Source organism: Coregonus clupeaformis, chromosome 22, assembly GCF_020615455.1.
Source record: "Coregonus clupeaformis isolate EN_2021a chromosome 22, ASM2061545v1, whole genome shotgun sequence".
Taxonomy (NCBI): Eukaryota; Metazoa; Chordata; class Actinopteri; order Salmoniformes; family Salmonidae; genus Coregonus; species Coregonus clupeaformis.
The window spans coordinates 1,505,681-1,525,825 of NC_059213.1; the positions used below are offsets into that span (position 1 = coordinate 1,505,681).

Sequence of the window (20,145 nt, forward strand, 5' to 3'; positions counted from 1 at the left end):
TCGAGACGACGAGTTGGCATTAAACACTAGGAAAGGAAAGGAGGTAGACTCACTTTTTTTTAGTTTCTGTCACATCGCCTTCTCCAGCGTTTCCTTTTTAAATTCCATTAGTGTTGGCAGGCATCTTTTAGAAGAGAAAACCAAAACAACCACAGGATTCTAGAATGTGGCCGCCAGTCATTTTGACAGTTTTCCACAGCCAAGTGCGGGCAATAAATCATGCATTACCTAAGTCGTTCATTGTGAAAGTTGGAGTTTGCCGCAGGCTCCGCGGGCGACGGACCAGACACGCTAGCTTCCCTTTGGGAAGAACGGAGGGAGAACGGAGAGAGACAGAAGAGCAGAAGAGATTAGTTCCTCTTTTAAAACAACCTCAATGGAAATAATGGACATTCTCTCACTATTAATTCTCCCTGTCAATATGAGGTATTGCCATACCTTTCGGTCTCTAGGCACTCTTCTTCTCCAAACCCACAAGGGCCTTCCCGTGGGACTAATTTTGAGAACACACCGGCACTAAATGCCTCATTAGTAAGACTGGGCTGTCCAAACTGAAGGACAAATGTATTGGCTGTCTGCTTTTACCTATGCTTAACCAGAGAGAGAGAAGATCACTTTTCTTTGTCAGTCCCTTTAAAAACCGCAATAAATTAAAAATAAGTGAATTGATATTAGCTTCAAATCAAAGTGTAGTCTCACAATTATGAGGGTGTTTGCTAACGTGTTTGCTAACTAAATTAAAGAGATGAATGTACTGTAACTACGGTAGTTCCCTCCATGATGATTTGGAATCCAAACCGCAGGAGCTCTGTTCTAATTAACCAACAAACAAAAAAAGAACTTGCTTTGTACCTAGGACTCAGGAAGGAAGGACGCTCTCTCGCGCCGACTACACATCACTAATTAATTTCTATTAATGCAAAGTTGATCATATTTCCGCTGCCTCACGCATCTCCTCAATGTGTGGGTAGCTCTGCAGTTATATAAAGAGAAAGCAAAGCTAACATACATACATACATACAGATTTACATTTTGTTAGGTGCAGCAGTTATCACAGAATGGGATCTGCAACAGTGTTGTTAGTCTTTGGAGATGGGAAGTAGTTGCCAAGCCACCTCCATCAACCTTCCTAGCACCCTCTATCTAGCCCTTCCTCATCCTCCTCTTTCTCTCCCTCTCTCCTATCAGCTTAGAGGGAAATAGATTGTCTCCTGGCTCCCACTATCAATTTGTGTCAGCACACCAGGCCTTCTTTCTGGAACTGCCAATGCAGGGGAACACTTGGTATTCACTAAATGAAATAATGGGTGACCGTAAATCCTGCCGAGAGAGACCCTGTCGGCTTCACTTAGGTTTAGGGGGGGGGGGTCTCTGATACAGATGCATCTTGTTAGCGTCTCCTGTTGGCGTGCTCCTTCAGTCTGGCTCTCTCCCCACTCTCTCACTCCTCCATCTTCAAAGTGTTACCCTGAATGGCTTTATGAGGAAGAGTTATTTAGGGCGATGGACAGGATGCAGAAGCGTTTGCTGAGCATTTTTACTTTGATTGGATGTGTGTGTTTTAATGGTGGCCTGTGAGTGTCAAATTGGCTTGGTTTGGCTTGGACTTGTGTGTGTCTGTGTGCAGAAAGCATTTCTCTCCTCACCGCATAATGCCAAGAGATTAATTGACTATGTCTACCCGGACATCTGCCTCAATGTCCCCTGATAATGCCTATCGTTTTTAACAAACTACCTCACGCTGGGACATTTCTGAACACCCTAAATATAGCCAATCCTCATGTTCCTTTTACCCTGGGCACAATAACAAACGTCAGGTAGGGCTACGGCGGTAACGGCATCACCATGACGTTCCGTCATTGAAATTCATGGGGGAAAAAAACAAGGCACGTTTTTTCAACAAGGAGGTTCAGGAGCACCGCCGCGGTGCTCAAGCGCCATTTGTAAAATCCTGTTCAGATGAATTCACACGAAATAAATGTTCAGTCACCTGACAAGCCATTAATAAAGAGGCTTTGCGTTTTGATTTAGAGCCACGACGAGGAGGGATGCCAGGGGAGGGAGAAATGCTATTGAAGGAGAAGCCTTATCTCAGGCTAACTGCTGTCTTCTGGGCTCCTTCACTCCCCTTAGGGTGGCTTTGGCGCTGGCTTTTTAGTCAGCGATACACACTACACTGGTGGGATTAGTGGGCCTAGTAGGAGTTAGACAACGTAGATGAGACCAGACCCATTCATTCTCTTGCCTGACGACTCACCCTGAATGCAATTCTGCAAAATGAGGGGCGTTGTACAAACCAAATTAATCAGTGATTGGTTAGATTTGTTTGATGATCCAATCAGAGTGTCAAAGTTGACAACATGTCATGGAGGTTGGCTCTGGCCCAACCCATCGGTTTCTGAGATCAATCAGAACGGTCAGAATGTGTTCGTATTGTAGAAATCACAGGGCTGGAAGGCAAATCCAGACTCATCATTGAGAAGAAATGTCAGTTTGGACAGAGCGATATGGATGGGTAGCCAAACAAGACTCTCCAGATCGATAACGTCCTCAAACGACTTATTGAGATGAACCCCAGATCAGATCTACTAGATGGAATTACATTTCTGGGAAGTATTGGGGACTAAATGGGATACAGTGCTTTGGCTAGTGTGGTGTTTTCAGTCCAACAAATATAAACCAACACACACTCTAGCTGATAAGCGTTTTTGCAATTTTGGGGTCATTGTTTGAAGACCGTTGGTTCATGTGAATGCAGGTGTCCTTGTTGTTAAAGCCACTCACCTCCCAAGCAAGTGTTTCGAGGATAGACTTTTGATGAATGTGTTTGTTTAGAAGCAAGGTAACCTGTTTGAAACCCACCTCTCACACACCGCACTCAACAAAAAAATTCCTAATAAAACAAATCCCTTCCTCAGCTTTCCTACAGCCTTCTGTTATCCAGAGAAAATTCATTTCCTTGTTTGCTTTTCAAGTGCTTACTCATGGAAGGAGACGGTACAGTACCTCAGCGTTTTTAAAAAGATGAAGTAAGAAATAATCCCATCAGTGCGAGAGAGAAGTGCCCGAGGCGGCGCGGATCAGGCGGGCAGCAGTCAGGAGCCTCATGCGGAGGAGGCTAACAGAACCAATCTGCATCCCTAATGGAACCCTATTCCTTATATAGTGCACTACTTTTGACCACAGCCCTTTGGGAAGCCTATGGGCCCTGGTCAAAAGTAGTGCACTATGTAGGGAATAGAGTGCTATTTTGGATGCAGCCCCCAGTGTTGATGCTTGGAGCTGTTGATTAAGTGTAGCAGGGGAGGCATGACTGGTGTTTACCTTGCAGTGCCCCTAAACTTTATTCTCTGCTCTCTGTAACCTGCTGTGGCGGATGTTTCAGGATGTCTCTTCCAACCTGGAAAGCAGCGTGTTGGTGAATATTAAAGCACATCTGCTGGTCTCAGCGTGTCACGGCCTAACAGGCCATCGTAGGCTGATGGTTCACAACTGATTCTGTTCACAACAGAGTCCTGACAGGTTCAAACTCCTGTTTAGATGGTGTGAGAAATGGGGTGTAGTGATCAGAGGTTGGAGTTCCATAGATCTCAGTACAAGTTCAAAGCTTGGTAGAGGCTTCTTCTGCTACCCAAGCTTTGTAGATCCGTCCTGTTTGACCTGGTACTCATCTAAGAACATGTACTCTGGTATTACCTTCGAAGAATTCATCTTGTGTCTGGGAATTTCAAAGAAATACGTAATTTCACCGTGTTATTACTAGGTGAATATCAGATAAACACTGCACTATAAAATAAAGTGTAGCCCATAAATGCCCTAAAGCGAGACATGCATCTCAGACATTAGTGATCATTAAGGGAATGCTAGTGGTTGTAGGATATCACCCGGAAGAGAACGGGACAACTAAGAGTCCAGCAGTAAAAAATTAAGCATGCAGGAGAAAGCAGTTCAAAGCAAGATGAAATATGCTCAGTAATGTATCACACTGTCAGGGTAAAAATGGGACCCTACTCCCTATGCAGTGGACTACTTTTGGGTCCTGGTCAAAATTAGTGCACTACAAAGGGAACAGGGTGCCATTTAGGGCGTACCCTCCAGCTATATAGGCCTGTACTCACCAGGGGCATGAAACTATTAGTAGCTCATCTCCCGAGTGGCGCAGTGGTCTAAGGCACTGCATTGCAGTGCTAGCTGTGCCACTAGAGATCCTGGTTCGAATCCAGGCTCTGTTGTAGCCGGCCGCGACCGGGAGACCCATGGGGCGGCGCGCAATTGGCCCAGCGTCGTCCAGGGTAGGGGAGGGAATGGCCGGCAGGGATGTAGCTCAGTTGATAGAGCATGGCGTTTGCAACGCCAGGGTTGTGGGTTCGATTCCCACAGGGGGTATGAAAAAATAAATGCACTATGCACAAATGTATGCACTAACTGTAATTCGCTCTGGATAAGAGCGTCTGCTAAATGACTAAAATGTAAATGTTCAGAAAGAGCCGTCGTGGATTAAAGCTTAGTGGGAACTAACTGGGCTGTTCTTAAAATGGAGAGAGATAGGGTTGATTAGCATATACTCAACAAATACCGGCGACTAAGCAGTTTTGGGGCAGAGTGGAAGCTACTCAACCCTCCTAAGTTTTGTTTGCAAACCCTGTACTAAGAATGTATTTTCCAACCCCTCCACACTGTGTGTCACTCACTAATTCTCTGAGGAGGAGTTATGAGTTTGGAGCATATGTAGTGAATGTGTGGTCTAAATACATTACACCTGCGTTATTCAGTTATTTCATATAATGTGAGCTACCTGTGCTTGATTGACCTTGCCTGTCTTAATGGATTTAAAATATTTAAAATAGTATTTGCACCCATGTCTGATTGGAGCCTTCGTCGTTTGTTAACTCCTAAGTCACTTAATGAAAGGTTTTGTGATGTTATGGTTGTGTTGATGGAGACTAGAGAAGCAGTTGTGCTATTTTCAAGCTTTGGAAGGAAGAGCATTCTTCCATCAAATGTCCCTGTCTTGTGTTCAGATCTATACTCATGTAGTTTTCAAAACATACAAATTCAAATTCTTTAGTTATGGGTTAAATTACATGAAATACGTACACATTAGATTACATGAAAAGCAAAAAGGATCCACTTGTTTATCCCAACCAGATGATCAATTGATAGGATATTAAAAGGTATGGATTATAATAAAAACATTATTCGTTATTATTTCAGTCTTTACTGTGGGACTAGTCTCTCTGGTAGTGCTTATAAAACTTGCCTGTTACCAAAGCAAATGTTGTTTTTGAAGTCAGAACAGATATTAACCAAATAAAAAAATCCTCATTTTTCTTTAATCATAAAAGGAACAGCGGTGCTGTTAAAGTCTAAACTGTTTTGCAACTCCTCTTTGGTTTTAGCGTTTATGCTTCTTCAGATGCGTTTAAGTATCACACGTACTTATTAATAATTAATTTGTGTCCTGTAACCCTGGCTAATCTTATAACAAGTTTATTAATTGTTAATTTGATTCTGTTGGATTTGAATCAGGGAAGCACCTCAACCTTCTAAGAGTCAATTGATAATATCTGCAGGCCTAACTTAACTCCTGAATGCTTACTAATCTAACATGTATTATGCAACTATAAGATAAATAGCCCTAAAAGTGGTCGATCAAAACATTGTTGAAACAACAACAACCCATTGTGTTACACCGAAGGTCTAATTTCCTCTTATTCATGAGCTGTAATGAAAACACACAGAGCTGCCTGTCATCCATCGACCCTTTGGTTGAGGAGCTGCCTGTCATCCATCGACCCTTTGGCTGAGGAGCTGCCTGTCATCCATCGACCCTTTGGCTGAGGAGCTGCCTGTCATCCATCGACCATTTGGCTGAGGAGCTGCCTGTCATCCATCGACCCTTTGACTGAGGAGCTGGCTGTCATCCATCGACCCTTTGACTGAGGAGCTGCCTGTCATCCATCGACCCTTTGGCTGAGGAGCTGCCTGTCATCCATCGACCCTTTGACTGAGGAACTTAGAAGACAGGAAGATGCGGTGCAGGGCGAGCCGGATGGCGACGGTGGAAATCCCACAACAGGGAGGGATCGAGGACATCCCTCACCGGGACCCAGCACTGCTCCTCCGGACCGTACCCCACCCACCCAAAGCCTCAAATCCAGGATGGAACGGACGGAGTACGCCGGGGCCCCCTCGATGTCCAGAGGGGGGCGGAGGGACTACTGGAGCGCACCAGCCACCACCGGCCTGAGGAGAGACACGTGAAGCGAGGGGTTAATACAGTAATCAGGATGGAGTAGTAACCTATACGTAACCTCGTTGATTCTCCTCTGGACTTTGAACGGCCCCACAAACCACAGGCTCAGCTTCCAGCAGGGCAGGCGGAGAGGCAGATTCCGAGTCGAGAGCCAGACCCGATCACCCGGTACAAAGACCGGGGCCTCACTGCGGTGGCAGTCAGCGTTGGCTATCTGGCGGCGCACTGGAGGTGGACGTGGGCAGCGTTCCACGTCTCCTCCGCACGCCGAAACCAGTCGTCCACCGCAGGAGCTTCGGTCTGGCTCTGATGCCACGGTGCCAGAACCGGCTGATACCCTAAGACACATTGAAAGGGAGTTAGGTTAGTGGAGGTGTGTTGGAGAGAGTTCTGGGCATATTCAGCCCATGGCAAGAACACCGACCACTCCCCCGGCCGGTCCTGGCAGTAGGACCGCAGGAACCTACCCACATCCTGATTCACACATTCCACCTGCCCATTAGACTTGGGGTGAAACCCAGAGGTCAGGCTGACCGAGACCCCCAGACATTCCATGAACGCCTTCCAGACCCTGGATGTAAACTGGGGACCCTGGTCAGACACTATGTCCTCTGGCACCCCGTTGTGCCAGAAGACGTGAGTAAACAGGGCTTCCGCAGTTTGCAGGGCTGTGGAGAGACCGGGCAGAGGAAGGAGGCGGCAGGCTTTAGAAAAGCGGTCCACCAGGATGGTGGTGTTACCCTGAGAGAGGGGAAGACGTGAGGAAGTCCATTGACAAGTGGGACCATGGCCGTTGTGGAACTGGTAAGGGATGTAACTTACCCACTGGGAGGTGCCTAGGTGCCTTACTCTGGGCGCACACTGAGCAGGAGGAGACATACACCCTCACATCCAAGGTAGGCCACCAGTAATTCCCGGTCAAGCAGCGCACTGTACAGCCGATACCTGGTTGACCAGAGGAGGGAGACGTGTGTGCCCAATAGCTAAGACGGTCACGGACAAGAGACGGCACGTACCGCACTGAGGTGGAGATGGCTCTGTGCATAATGCCCGCTCTATGTCCGCGACCACAGCCCACAATACCGGTGCCACAATGCAGGAGGCCGGGAGTATGGGGGTGTTGTCAATGGGCCTCTCCTCTGTGTCGTACAGCCGTGACAGCGCGTCTGCCTTCACGTTCTTAGTACATGGTATGTATGACGTGAAATCAAACCGGGTGAAGAACAAGGCCCACCTGGCCTGGCGAGGGTTCAGCCTCCTCGCTGCCCGGATGTACTCCAGGTTACATGGTACATCCGGGTTACGTGGTCCTCTGTAGCTCAGCTGGTAGAGCACGGTGCTTGTAACGCCAAGGTAGTGGGTTCGATCCCCGGGACCACCCATACACAAAAATATATATATATATATATGCACGCATGACTGTAAGTCGCTTTGGATAAAAGTGTCTGCTAAATGGCTTATTATTATTATTATTGTTACGGTGGTCAGTCCAGACGAGGAAAGGGTGTTTCACCCCCTCGAGCCAGTGCCTCCATGCGGTCAGGGCTCTGACAACAGCCAACACCTCCCGATCACCAACGTTGTAGTTCTGCTCCGCCGGGCTGAGCTTCTTAAAGAAGAAGGCACAGGGGCAGAGCTTGGGTGGCGTGCCCGAGCGTTGGGATAGGACAGCACCTATCCCTACCTCGGACGCATCCACCTCCACTACGAACGGTAATGATGGATCGGGATGGGCCGGTACCGGGGCTGAGGTGAACAGAGCCCTCAGGTTACTGAAAGCCCTGTCAGCCTCAGCAGACCAGCGGAGCCGGGACGGCCCACCCTTCAACAGAGAGGTGATGGGAGCTGCGACTTTGCCAAAGCCCCGGATAAACCTCCGATAGTGATTGGGAGGAAGGAGATGGACTGTTGGAAGAACAGACACTTTTCTACCTTGGCATACAGGTCATGCTCCAACAGTCAGCCCAGCACTCTGCGAACCAGGGACACATGCTCGGCGCACATAGCGGAATACACCAGAATGTCATCGATGTAGACCACCACACCGCGACCAAGCATGTTCCGAAACACTTAGTTCACAAAGGACTGGAAGACTGATGGAGCATTCATCAACCCGTACGGCATCACCAGGTATTCGTAATGATCCGTGGTTGTGCTGAATGCTGTCTTCCAGTCGTCCCCTTCCCAGACACGCACCAGGTTGTACGCACTCCGGAGATCTATAGCGAATGGTAGTTTGATTAAGTGCCTGGTAATCAGTAATCAATGCAAGGTCGCAGACCTCCGTCTTTCTTCTTCACGAAAAATAAACTCGAGGAGATGGGCGAAGTGGAGGGACGTATGAACTTCTAGCGCAGGGAGTCGGAGACGTATGTCTCCATAGCCTCCTTTTCAGCCTGCGACAGGGGATAGACATGACTCCTGGGAGGCACAGGTAATTTGGTCGCCTGCGTTTCGGAAAACGTGTGCGTCAAGTCGAGATATTCGGGGGGAATGCGCATGGTGGAGGTAGTGTCTGGACTTTCCACCGTGGTTGCAACAGGGAAACAGCTAGACACCTACCCTGACACTCTCGCAACCAACCCGTGAGAACCCTCTGCGGCCATGAAAAGGTGGGGTTGTGTAGTGCGAGCCAGGGAAGACCCAACACAACAGGGAAATCAGGGGATCCAATAATAAAAAAGGTTATTTGCTCCCTATGGGTCTCCTGCCAAATCATTGTGACTGGTGCTGTAACCTTCCTAACATAACCTGACCTTAATGGTTGACTGTCAAGTGCTTTGACGGGCAATGGAATGGGTAGGGGAACCAAGGTGATACATAGACTATTAGCTAAAGACCTTTCCATGAAGTTCCCAGCTGCGCCTGAATCGACCAGCGCCTTACACTGGGGAACTACCGTGTAATCAGGGAAGGTGACGTGTATGGTGAAGTGCGCAGCAGAGGGCTCTGAACGAGTGTGGGTTTGCGCTACCTGGGGTGACGAGAGAGTGCCCTGCCTGCCGCCTCCAGACCCAGAAGAACTCTGACGACAGCGTGCAGCAGAGTGTCCTCTCTTGCCACAAGAGTGACACTGGAGCTGTCTTCCTTCGTTCTCCCGGATCGCTGCACCACCCAGCTCCATCGGAACGTAATCCAAGTTAAAGGGGGGTGAAATGGGCAGGACGTCCTCTTGAAGCCAGCAGGTTGTCCAACCGGATGGCCATGACCACCAGCTGGTTGAAAGCCAACGTGGAATCCCGGCAGGCTAGCTTCCTTCGGACGTCCTCTCGCAGGCTGCACCGGAAGCGGTCGATGAGGGCACGCTCGTTCCACCGGACCCAGCCGCTAGAGTTCTAAACTCAAGGGCAAAGTCCTGCGCGGTCCTCATCCCCTGCCTCAGATGGACCAGCCACTCGCCCGCCTCTATTCCTTCGGGAGGGTGATCGAAGACTGCCCGGAAGAGGCGAGCGAACTCCCCGTAGTTGTCCAAAGCGTCTCCCCCTTCACTCCAGACCGCGTTGGCCCACTCCAGGACTTTCTCAGAGAGGCAGGAAACGAGAGCGGACACCTTCTCCCGCTCCGATGGAGCCGGGCTGATGGTAGAAAAATAGAGGTCCAGCTGCAGAAGGAATCCCTGGCAGCGGGCAGCTGTCCCGTCATACTCCCTCGGTCGGGATAGGTGAATCCCTCTGGGTGCTGGGGTGTGGGTGGCTGGATCCGGTTGCTCAGCTGGTCCAGAAGGGTCGGGTCCTCTCCTCTCCAGGCGTTGGACGACCTGGAGAACCCGATCCATCGCTTTGCCCAGGCTGGCTAGAATGGTGGAATGCTCCCGGACCCGCTCCACGACTCCAGGCATATTCCCGCTTCCTGCTGACTCCATACTGTTCGGTGTGTGATTCTGTGGTGAGGGGATGTACGGAGTCAGGCGCAGGAGTGTGAAGAAGGAATATGCTTTATTCAGCCCAATAAGGTAGTCCGCAGCAATACGTAAACAATCCCAGTGCGACTTAAACGCGTACTGGGAACCAAACATACACAGGTAAATATTCCCGGCGATAAAAATAACAAAATGCTCAACCGAGCTAGCGATACCTCCACAAAGTAACAATCACACACAAAGACAGGTGTCACGGATTCAGCCGAGGCTGCTCCTCCTCCTTGCTCGGGCAGGCTTCGGCGTTCATCATCCCCGGAGTACTAGCTACTGCCGATCGGTGTTTGTCTTGTTTGGTCTTTATTGTTTACACCTGTTTCCCATTATGTTGTATTGTATTCCCTATATTAACCCCTGTCTCTCATTGGTTATTGTGTGTGATTGTTCTTTGTCATTCCGGCAGTTGCTTTGGTGTTCGGGTTATTGTGTTTTCCTCCCTGTTTGGAGGTTTGTTGTTTTGTACATTATTTTACTGTGTTCAGTAAAAGTACGTTGCCAGCCGCTCTGTGTCCTGCGTTTGACTTCGCTGACCGCATACACGTTGCGTGACAGAATCACAGACCAAGACATGGAGTCAGCAGGAGCGGCGGTGCCAGCTGGATCAATGGAGGAGCGCGTAGCACAACAAGCGGCCATGATCCAGGCTCTCGGCACCGCCATGGAACGGGTGTTGAACACCATGGAGCGATGGGAAAGAGGAGGTTTGCCCACCACCATCAGCTCTACCCATCGCTTCACCTCCGGGGTCCAGTGGGATTCGGCTCTCGCTCCCGAGGGCTTATGATGGCACAGCGGCCGGGTGTCAGGGTTTCCTGCTCCAAGTGGAACTCTACCTGGCAACCATCCACCCGGTGCCCTCGGGATACGAGAGCGTGTCCGCCCTCATCTCCTGTCTGTCCGGCAAGGCGCTGGAGTGGGCCAACGCTGAGTGGGGGGGAATAGACGCCGCTACAGTCAACTATGCGGAGTTCACCCACCGCTTCAGGGCGGTGTTCGATCATCCCCCAGAGGGGAAGGCGGCGGGTGAGCGTCTGTTCCACCTCAGACAGGGGAAGAGGAGTGCGCAGGAGTTCGCACTGGACTTCCGGACTCTGGCTGCCAACGCGGGGTGGAATGAGAGGGCCCTCATCGACCACTACAGGTGTAGCCTGAGGGAGGACGTGCGTCGGGAATTGGCCTGCAGGGACACCAACCTAAGCTTCGATCAGCTGGTGGACATGTCGATTCGCCTAGATACCCTGTTGGCTACCCGCGGACGTCCGGAGTTGGGGCCGTCCATTCCATCCCCCAGCACTTCCGAGCCGAGCCCTATGGAGCTCGGGGGTGCTGGTGCTAGGGAGACCAGGAGAGAGACCAGGAGAGAGGCCGTCCCCTGCACCAACTGTGGCCGCAGAGGATTCTTCCAGGAGTCCATCTCCTTCCTGGGACATCGGTTGTCCGCGTCAGGGGTGGAGATGGAGATTGACCGCGTTTCAGCCGTGCGTAATTGGCAGACTCCCACCACGGTGAAGGAGGTGCAGCGGTTCTTGGGTTTTGCCAATTACTACCGGAGGTTTATCCGGGGCTTTGGACAGGTAGCAGCTCCCATCATCTCCCTGCTAAAGGGGGGCCCGGTGCGTCTGCAGTGGTCGGCTGAGGCGGACAGGGCGTTTAGACATCTGAAGGACCTGTTCACCTCGGCTCCGGTGCTGGCACATCCGGATCCCTCTTTGGCGTTCCAAGTTGAGGTAGATGCGTCCGAGGCGGGGATCGGTGCTATCCTGTCTCAGCGCTCGGGTACGCCACCAAAACTCTGCCCCTGTACTTTCTATTCTAAGAAGCTCAGTCCGGCGGAGCGCAATTATGACGTGGGGGACAGGGAGCTGCTAGCGGTGGTTCAAGCCCTGAAGGTGTGGAGGCATTGGCTTGAGGGGGCTAACCACCCTTTTCTCATTCTGACTGACCATCGTAACCTGGAGTACATCCGGGCAGCGAGGAGACTGAACCCTCGCCAGGCTAGGTGGGCCATGTTTCTTACCCGATTTGTATTTAAGCTCACCTATAGACCAGGGTCACAAAACGCTAAGGCAGACGCCCTGTCCCGACGATATGACACAGAGGAGAGGTCCATTGAGCCCACTCCCATACTTCCGGAGTCTTGTTTGGTGGCACCGGTGGTGTGGGAGGTCGATGCGGACGTCGAGCGGGCGTTACGTGCCGACCCTACTCCCCCACAGTGTCCAGAGGGACGGAAGTACGTGCCGCTCGAGGTTCGTGATCGACTGATATATTGGGCTCACACGTCACCCTCCTCTGGTCATCCTGGTATTGGTCGGACAGTGCACTGCCTTAGTGAGAAGTACTGGTGGCCCACTTTAGCTAGGGACGTGAGGGTTTATGTTTCCTCCTGCTCGGTGTGCGCCCAGTGTAAGGCGCCTAGACACCTGCCCAGAGGGAAGTTACAACCCCTACCCGTTCCACAACGGCCGTGGTCTCACCTATCGGTAGATTTTGTCACGGACCTTCCCCCCTCCCAGGGGAACACTACGATCTTGGTCGTTGTGGATCGGTTTTCTAAGGCCTGCCGTCTCATTCCTATGCCAGGTCTCCCTACAGCCCTACAAACTGCCGACGCCCTGTTTACTCACGTCTTCCGGCACTACGGGGTGCCTGAGGATATAGTGTCTGATCGGGATCCCCAGTTCACCTCTAGAGTCTGGAGGGCGTTTATGGAACGTCTGGGGGTCTCGATTAGCCTTACCTCAGGTTTTCACCCTGAGAGTAATGGGCAGGTGGAGAGAGTAAACCAAGATGTGGGTAGGTTTCTGAGGTCCTATTGCCAGGACCGGCAGGAGGAGTGGTCGGGGTATATCCCCTGGGCAGAGATAGCCCAAAACTCACTCCACCACTCCTCCACTACTCTTACGCCTTTTCAGTGTGTGCTGGGTTATCAGCCTGTCCTGGCACCCTGGCATCAGAGCCAGATCGAAGCCCCTGCGGTGGATGAGTGGTTTCGGCGCTCTGAGGAAACATGGAACGCTGCGCATGTCCATCTGCAGCGGGCTATCAGGCGGCAAAAGGCGAGCGCCGATCGCCACCACAGTGAGGCTCCGGTGTATGCACCGGGAGATCGGGTCTGGCTTTCGACCCGAAACCTGCCCCTTCGCCTGCCCTGCCGGAAGCTGGGTCGGCGGTTTGTGGGGCCATTTAAAGTCCTGAGGAGATTGAACGAGGTATGTTATAGGTTACAACTGCCCTTTAATTACCGCATTAACCCCTCGTTCCATGTGTCTCTCCTCAGGCCGGTGGTAGCTGGTCCACTCCAGGAGAATGAGGTACGAGAGGCTCCTCCGCCCCCACTCGACATCGAGGGGGCTCCGGCGTACTCAGTCCGTTCCATCTTGGATTCGAGGCGTCGGATGGGGGGTCTGCAGTATCTCGTGGAGTGGGAGGGGTACGGTCCGGAGGAACGGTGCTGGGTCCCTACGAGGGACATCCTAGATCCCTCCCTATTGAGGGATTTCCACCGGAGTCATCCGACTCGCCCTGCTCCGCGTCCTCCTGGCCGTCCCCGAGGCCGGGGTCGGCGCGCGGCTGGAGCCGCGCGTCAAGGGGGGGGTACTGTCACGGATTCAGCCGAGGCTGCTCCTCCTCCTCCTCGCTCGGGCAGGCTTCGGCGTTCGTCATCCCCGGAGTACTAGCTACTGCCGATCGATGTTTCGGTGTTTGTCTTGTTTGGTCTTTATTGTTTACACCTGTTTCCCATTATGTTGTATTGTATTCCCTATATTAACCCCTGTCTCTCATTGGTTATTGTGTGTGATTGTTCTTTGTCATTCCGGCAGTTGCTTTGGTGTTCGGGTTATTGTGTTTTCCTCCCTGTTTGGAGGTTTGTTGTTTTGTACATTATTTTACTGTGTTCAGTAAAAGTACGTTGCCAGCCGCTCTGTGTCCTGCGTTTGACTTCACTGACCGCATACACGTCGCGTGACAACAGGGGGGCAGAGGGAACACTTATACAGGTACTGATGAGGGGAAATGAACCAGGTGTGTGTAATAAACAAGACAAAACAAATGGAATGATGAGATGAGGAGCGGCAGTGGCTAGAAGGCCGGTGACGACGAACGCTGAAGCCTGCCCGAACAAGGAGAGGAGGCAGCTTCGGAGGAAGTCGTGACAGCTGGAGAGCTCTCTGCTGTAATACTCTGGGAGGCCCCTTTGATAGCATGAGAAATGAGGGGCCTCTTTCTTCTGTCTGAGAGAGAGGAGCAAGGAAGGATTAAGAAGGAGAGAGAGAGAGAGAGAGCGATGAAGGAAGGGTATTGGGCCACCCCACCAGTTTTCTTAATCTCATCCCCTGTGAAGTTTAAGCGCTCTTCTGTTTTTCATCAGGTTTGGGATGGGGGGCCAATCGCCTGCAGGAACTTCAGGTAGTTTGTCCTAAAAAAAAAGAGTTAAACACACACAGACACACACACACACACATAGACACACAGCACCACAGTCTTCCATCATGGTGTTTTGTAGTAGCCGGCCTCTGTTTCGGTTTGTCTCAGGATACCCAATTGGGCTGGAGAGATCTCCGCTGAAACACTGGGAGTCTGGGAAGCCCCTTTGACAGCGCATGAAACGAAGGGGCCTCTTTCCTCTGTCTGAGAGAGACTGGAGAGAGAGGAGAAAGAGAGCGAGGGAGGAGGGTGATAGAGGAAAGGGAGAGAGGAGCGAGAGAGAACGGGTGAGAGAGAGGGGGAGAGAGAGGGAGGGAGGGAGGGAGGGTGGGAGAGGGTGAGAGAGGAGAGCGAGAGAGACAGAGAGAGAGATGGATGGATAGGGTAATGGGCCACCCCACCAGTCTTGTCAATCTCATCCCCTGTGAATTTTACGCGCTCTTCTGTTTTTCATCAGGACTGGGACGGGAGGCCAATCGTCTGCGAGTGCTCGACACCTACAGATCTTTCTGGCAGACCTGGGCCTTCATTATCCGGTCCAAGAAATCACTTTGGTTGTTGTGTTTTGAACACCTGCATGTTAGACATTGGAGTGTTAATATAAGGTTGTAGTTCATTTGATGCATTTCATAGAGGACAGTTTAAGAAAGAAAGTAGTGGTTGGGTGAATAGTGTATTAATAATGATCCCCACGTACTCAAGTTAAAGGATGTCTCCTTTTGATTTGGGGTGTGAGGTTCTTCAAAGGACTTTTTCAGGAGAGGAGAGTTTGGGATGAGAGTGTAGGGAGGGGGGTTAGGCCAGCACCCCTGTGAAGTGGACCAATTTCCTAGTCTTACACAGATCTGAAGGGGTTTTGATCATGTCCTCTAAAAGATAAGGCGTCACCACGGCCACCACTCCCATGACGACCGTTGATCTTGGTGACCGTCGGGGGCTCTATCGCACCACGCTATCATCAAACGGCCATTAAGATGTCATTGTGTTAAATGAGATGCATTAGCCTGTGAGAAATGCCCTCTTCATTGGACTGCCTTTAAACGCAGGTGATTAACACATCCTTGGAGGGACACACACACACACACACACACACACACACACACACACACACACACACACACACACACACACACACTGGGAAGGGGGGAGGGGTTGAAGTGAAGTGCTTCCATTTTGCTCGTCAGTCAATTTGTCTCCCGACATCTCCTAAATCATTATCTATCCTCCATAACCCGTAGGCTTCTAACACTAATGGAAAATACATTTAGGAATCCGCCACATACATTGTTTTACTTGGTCATGAGTTTCAATGAAAAGTAAACGAGCTACGACGTCAATTAGCAATTAGCAACCTCAATGTAATTGCATTGGTTTTCTCTCGTTTAGAGAGACTTTTTTATTTTTGCTTCATTCATTAAGTAATTATCAATGTTTAGCGTCCGTGCTATGAAGCAGTCAATTTGAATAATACTTTGACCTCTCAAGTCTTAGTTTGTTCGGACGCTAATTGAATGCTAATAATGTGTCAAATAAACCATGCTAGCTACCTCGTTAGTACCCTGGTGTGGAATAGATTATGGAAGTGTTTAGAAAGGAACATTTACACGGTCAAACTCAAAAACCTTTCTCTGCTTCAACGTAGTGAGAATAACTTTCCTGTTTATTATAATCATAACACGTTGCAGCCATTTTGCTTTTTCCTCAGATTGAAAAGGCCTTAGTCTTCTCAGTCCTTAAAGAAAAAGCCAGAATAATAAAAGCCAGACCAATATTCAACAGTGAAATACATTTTCTAAAGCATATCAAAGGCAATTTGGTCCTGTTTTAATGATTTGGGTACAGGCGTAGACTAAGGGCCTGGGAGATGGGAGCGATAGGTTGAAATTAAAATTTCACGTCAGCTTGTTTTATCTCATTTAGGCTCGAGTTACATCAAACGGGGTAGAGAAGAGAAACTGCATGGGAAGGGGAATATAAAGACTGGAATCTTCTTTTGCTTTCAGCTGAAATCCAAATTAATGTCGAATCACTCTCTCCCTCTTTTAAAAAAATCTTTCTCTCTCTTTTCTCTCTTTCCCTCCCATCCTCCCTCCATCCCCACAATTTCAATATTTTCCCTAACACTGCCCATTTCAAAGAGAAAAATACGGCATTATTTCTATGATTTGTAAAGAGGTGGTCATTTGTAATAATAACCGTCTCTAGTCTGCATATGGACAGACAGACATCACCCGGCAGGCAGCATAGCTTTTGAAATTATTAATTGGAGACCGATGTTGCAGCATCCCAGTAATTTGCTGTCAGAGCACTGACATTTTGCTGGACGCTTCATGTCAAATAGTCAATTTCCCTGGAAAGTAACATAGAAACTATCAAGCAATTTATGGCTTTGCCAACCGGCCATGTCAGATTTCTTTATCCCACTCTGCCAGCCTCTGTCATTCTAATTACAATGTGTTGTGAAATACAATAAGTTTAGAAAGTGTGTGTCGGTGTGTGCATGTACGTGAGTTTTGGCATAATTTCTCTTTAAATCTCTTGTTTCCAAGGCTACACTAGTTTAATATTCAGTTGGTGTATGACAGCGTGAGTGGGATAAAGATGCAAGATCTCTGTAAACTCTAGAGCAGTTATGAAGACTAGCCTATGTGCCTCTTCCTTAAACCTAAACCATACAAACCATCGCCTGACTACCAATTCTACCTTTAAACTGTCAACGTATTTACTGTGAAGACAACCCAACCGAACACATCAACATGACACACATCAGAAAGCCTACCTATTAATGATACTCTGTTCCATTATAAACGTAACTCTAATAGTACCAAACAGTGGGTTCAAATAGAGTGTAACCAACCAAAGCACACCAACATCTCTTCAGGCAGGCAACACACACCTTTCAACACTCTGCAGTCATACACTGTCTGTCTGTCTGTCTGTCTGTCAAAAAACACTGTGATTGATGTTAGATTTGTTCTTAATGTTCTTGATTTCTTGCTTTGCTGACAGCCCCCCTCCTGACAGTTCTTTGAAAAAACAGTTTTATTTATTTAAGAGTTAAGAACACAAGACAATTCTGATGTAATGGTGGGGAAAAAAGAGACAAAAGTTCCCGCTGCATAGAAAGAAAGAGGGGGGGAGCGGAAATCATTTAGGCACCACTGAGAGCCATTGTGAGAGGGGGAGCGGAAATCATTTAGGCACCACTGAGAGCCATTGTGAGAGGGGGAGAGGAAATCATTTAGGCACCACTGAGAGCCATTGTGAGAGGGGGAGCGGAAATCATTTAGGCACCACTGAGAGCCATTGTAGTGTCTGTGATGTGGCAAACAGTGCGAGAAGACAACAGTAGCAGTCGCGTGGTGGGTACGTGACTTCTCCCAGAGTGCAACGAACTAAAAACAAACCGACAATATTATTATGCAGATAGAGCTCTAAGAGAATGTGGGAGTTTTATAATAATGAACTCCTTGGCTAATAAACTTTCACTTAGTGTAAGAGAAAAAATCAGCGGGTGTGACGGCGTTCATTTAGTTTGTGTCTTCTCTTGTAATTATTTCAAAGTACCTCGCAGATTGGGTCACCCCAAATGTGACCCGCGCAATGAAGTGTGAAGTCTCTTTCATTTTCTATCTCTCTTTCACTGCAAAAACATGTATAGGAAATTCGGTAGTCTTCTCTTAAATTGCATAATTACTCTCTCTCTCTTTCTCTCTCTCTTTCTCTCTTTCTCTCTTAGCTTCTGTAATGGTTCTTTTCCCTCTGGGCTCTGTCCAGGAGAGGACTGGGACAAAGATTGTGGCGGTCTGTCCAGGGCAGGACTGGGACTCGGATTGGGGCGGTCTGTCCAGGGTAGGACAAGGTTTGGGGTGGTCTGTCCAGGACAGGGACTAGGATTGGGGCGGTCTGTCCAGGACAGGGACTAGGATTGGGGCGGTCTGTCCAGGGTAGGACAAGGTTTGGGGTGGTCTGTCCAGGACAGGGACTAGGATTGGGGCGGTCTGTCCAGGACAGGGACTCGGATTGGGGCGGTCTGTCCAGGGTAGGACAAGGTTTGGGGTGGTCTGTCCAGGACAGGGACTAGGATTGGGGCGGTCTGTCCAGGACAGGGACTAGGATTGGGGCGGTCTGTCCAGGGCAGGGCAGGACAAGGATTGGGGCGGTCTGTCCAAGGCAGGGCAGGGCAGGGCAGGACAAGGATTGGGCCGGTCTGTCCAGGGCAGGGCAGGGCAGGACAAGGATTGGGCCGGTCTGTCCAGGGCAGGGCAGGACAAGGATTGGGCCGGTCTGTCCAGGGCAGGGCAGGACAAGGATTGGGGCGGTCTGTCCAGGGTAGGACAAGGATTGGGGCGGTCTGTCCAGGGCAGGACTGGGAATACGATTGGGGCGGTCCAGTCCTGCGTGGGGAGGCTCCTCAGAAAGAATGATGAGGGGTGATGGTCAGGAGGAGGGGGATGAGGGAAGGGAAGAGGAGAGTGAGAGGAGAGAGGGGTGAGAGGAGAGAGTGTGCATGCTTGTGTATATGTTGCACGCACGCATGTGTGTATGATTGTGTCACTGTGAGTGTAGATCTGTGTGGTTTCTGTAGACCTGTGTGGTTTCTGTCGATCTGTGTGGTTTCTGTCGATCTGTGTGGTTTCTGCCGATCTGTGTGGTTTCTGCAGATCTGTGTGGGAGTTTTATAATAATGAACTCCTTGGCTAATAAACCTTCACTTAGAGTAAGAGAAAAAAACAAGTGGGTGTGAAAGCGTTCATTTTGGTTGTCTTTACTTGTAATTATTTCAAAGTACCTCGCATATTGGGTCACCCTAAATGTGACCTGCGCAATGGAGTGTGAAGTCTCTCTTTCTCTTTATCTCTCTGTCTCTCTGTCTCTCTCGCTCTCTCTCGCTCTCTCGCTCTCTCTCGCTCTCTCGCTCTCTCTCGCTGTCTCTCTCTCTCGCTGTCTCTCTCTCTCGCTGTCTCTCGCTGTCTCTCTCTGTCTCGCTGTCTCTCTGTCTCTCTCTCTCGCTGTCTCTCTCTCTCGCTGTCTCTCTCTCTCGCTGTCTCTCGCTGTCTCGCTGTCTCTCTGTCTCTCTCTCTCGCTGTCTCTCTCTCTCGCTGTCTCTCTCTCTCGCTGTCTCTCGCTGTCTCTCTCTCGCTGTCTCTCTATTTTTCTTTCGGTCTCTGTCTCTCTTCCTCACTGCAAAAACATATCAAGGGAATTCCGTAGTCTGCTCTTAAGTTGCATAATTAAATTGCATATAGGAACAAAAACTCAGGGGTTGGACTAACTATTTAGCCACCAAACTATTAATCACAGAACAATTTAAGTATGTTCAGAAGCATTTCTAGTGCATGTACTGTACAAGGTAGCATCGAGTTATTAATGGACCAGGGCTTCCAGAAGAGGCCAGTGGGGCTCAGACGTAACCCGCTCTGCAGGCCTCTCACCTGGGCCACTCTTCACCTCTCCACCACCTCTACTATAAATCTGGCGGGGAGTGAGCCGGCAACCGTAGGGTTGCTGGCACCAATATCTCAGGTGCCTCCTACCACCGATG

General features: G+C 49.8%; 1 long non-coding RNA gene across 1 annotated transcript in view; it reads left to right on the forward strand.

The window, feature by feature from the left end:
* LOC123481626 overlaps positions 1 to 13,491 on the forward strand; it is a 38,096-nt gene extending 24,605 nt beyond the window's left edge. Inside the window, exon 3 of the long non-coding RNA XR_006657214.1 lies at positions 13,453 to 13,491. This is a non-coding gene — a long non-coding RNA (uncharacterized LOC123481626). The remainder of the gene's footprint in view (positions 1 to 13,452) is intronic.
* The last annotated feature ends 6,654 nt before the right edge of the window (positions 13,492 to 20,145 follow it).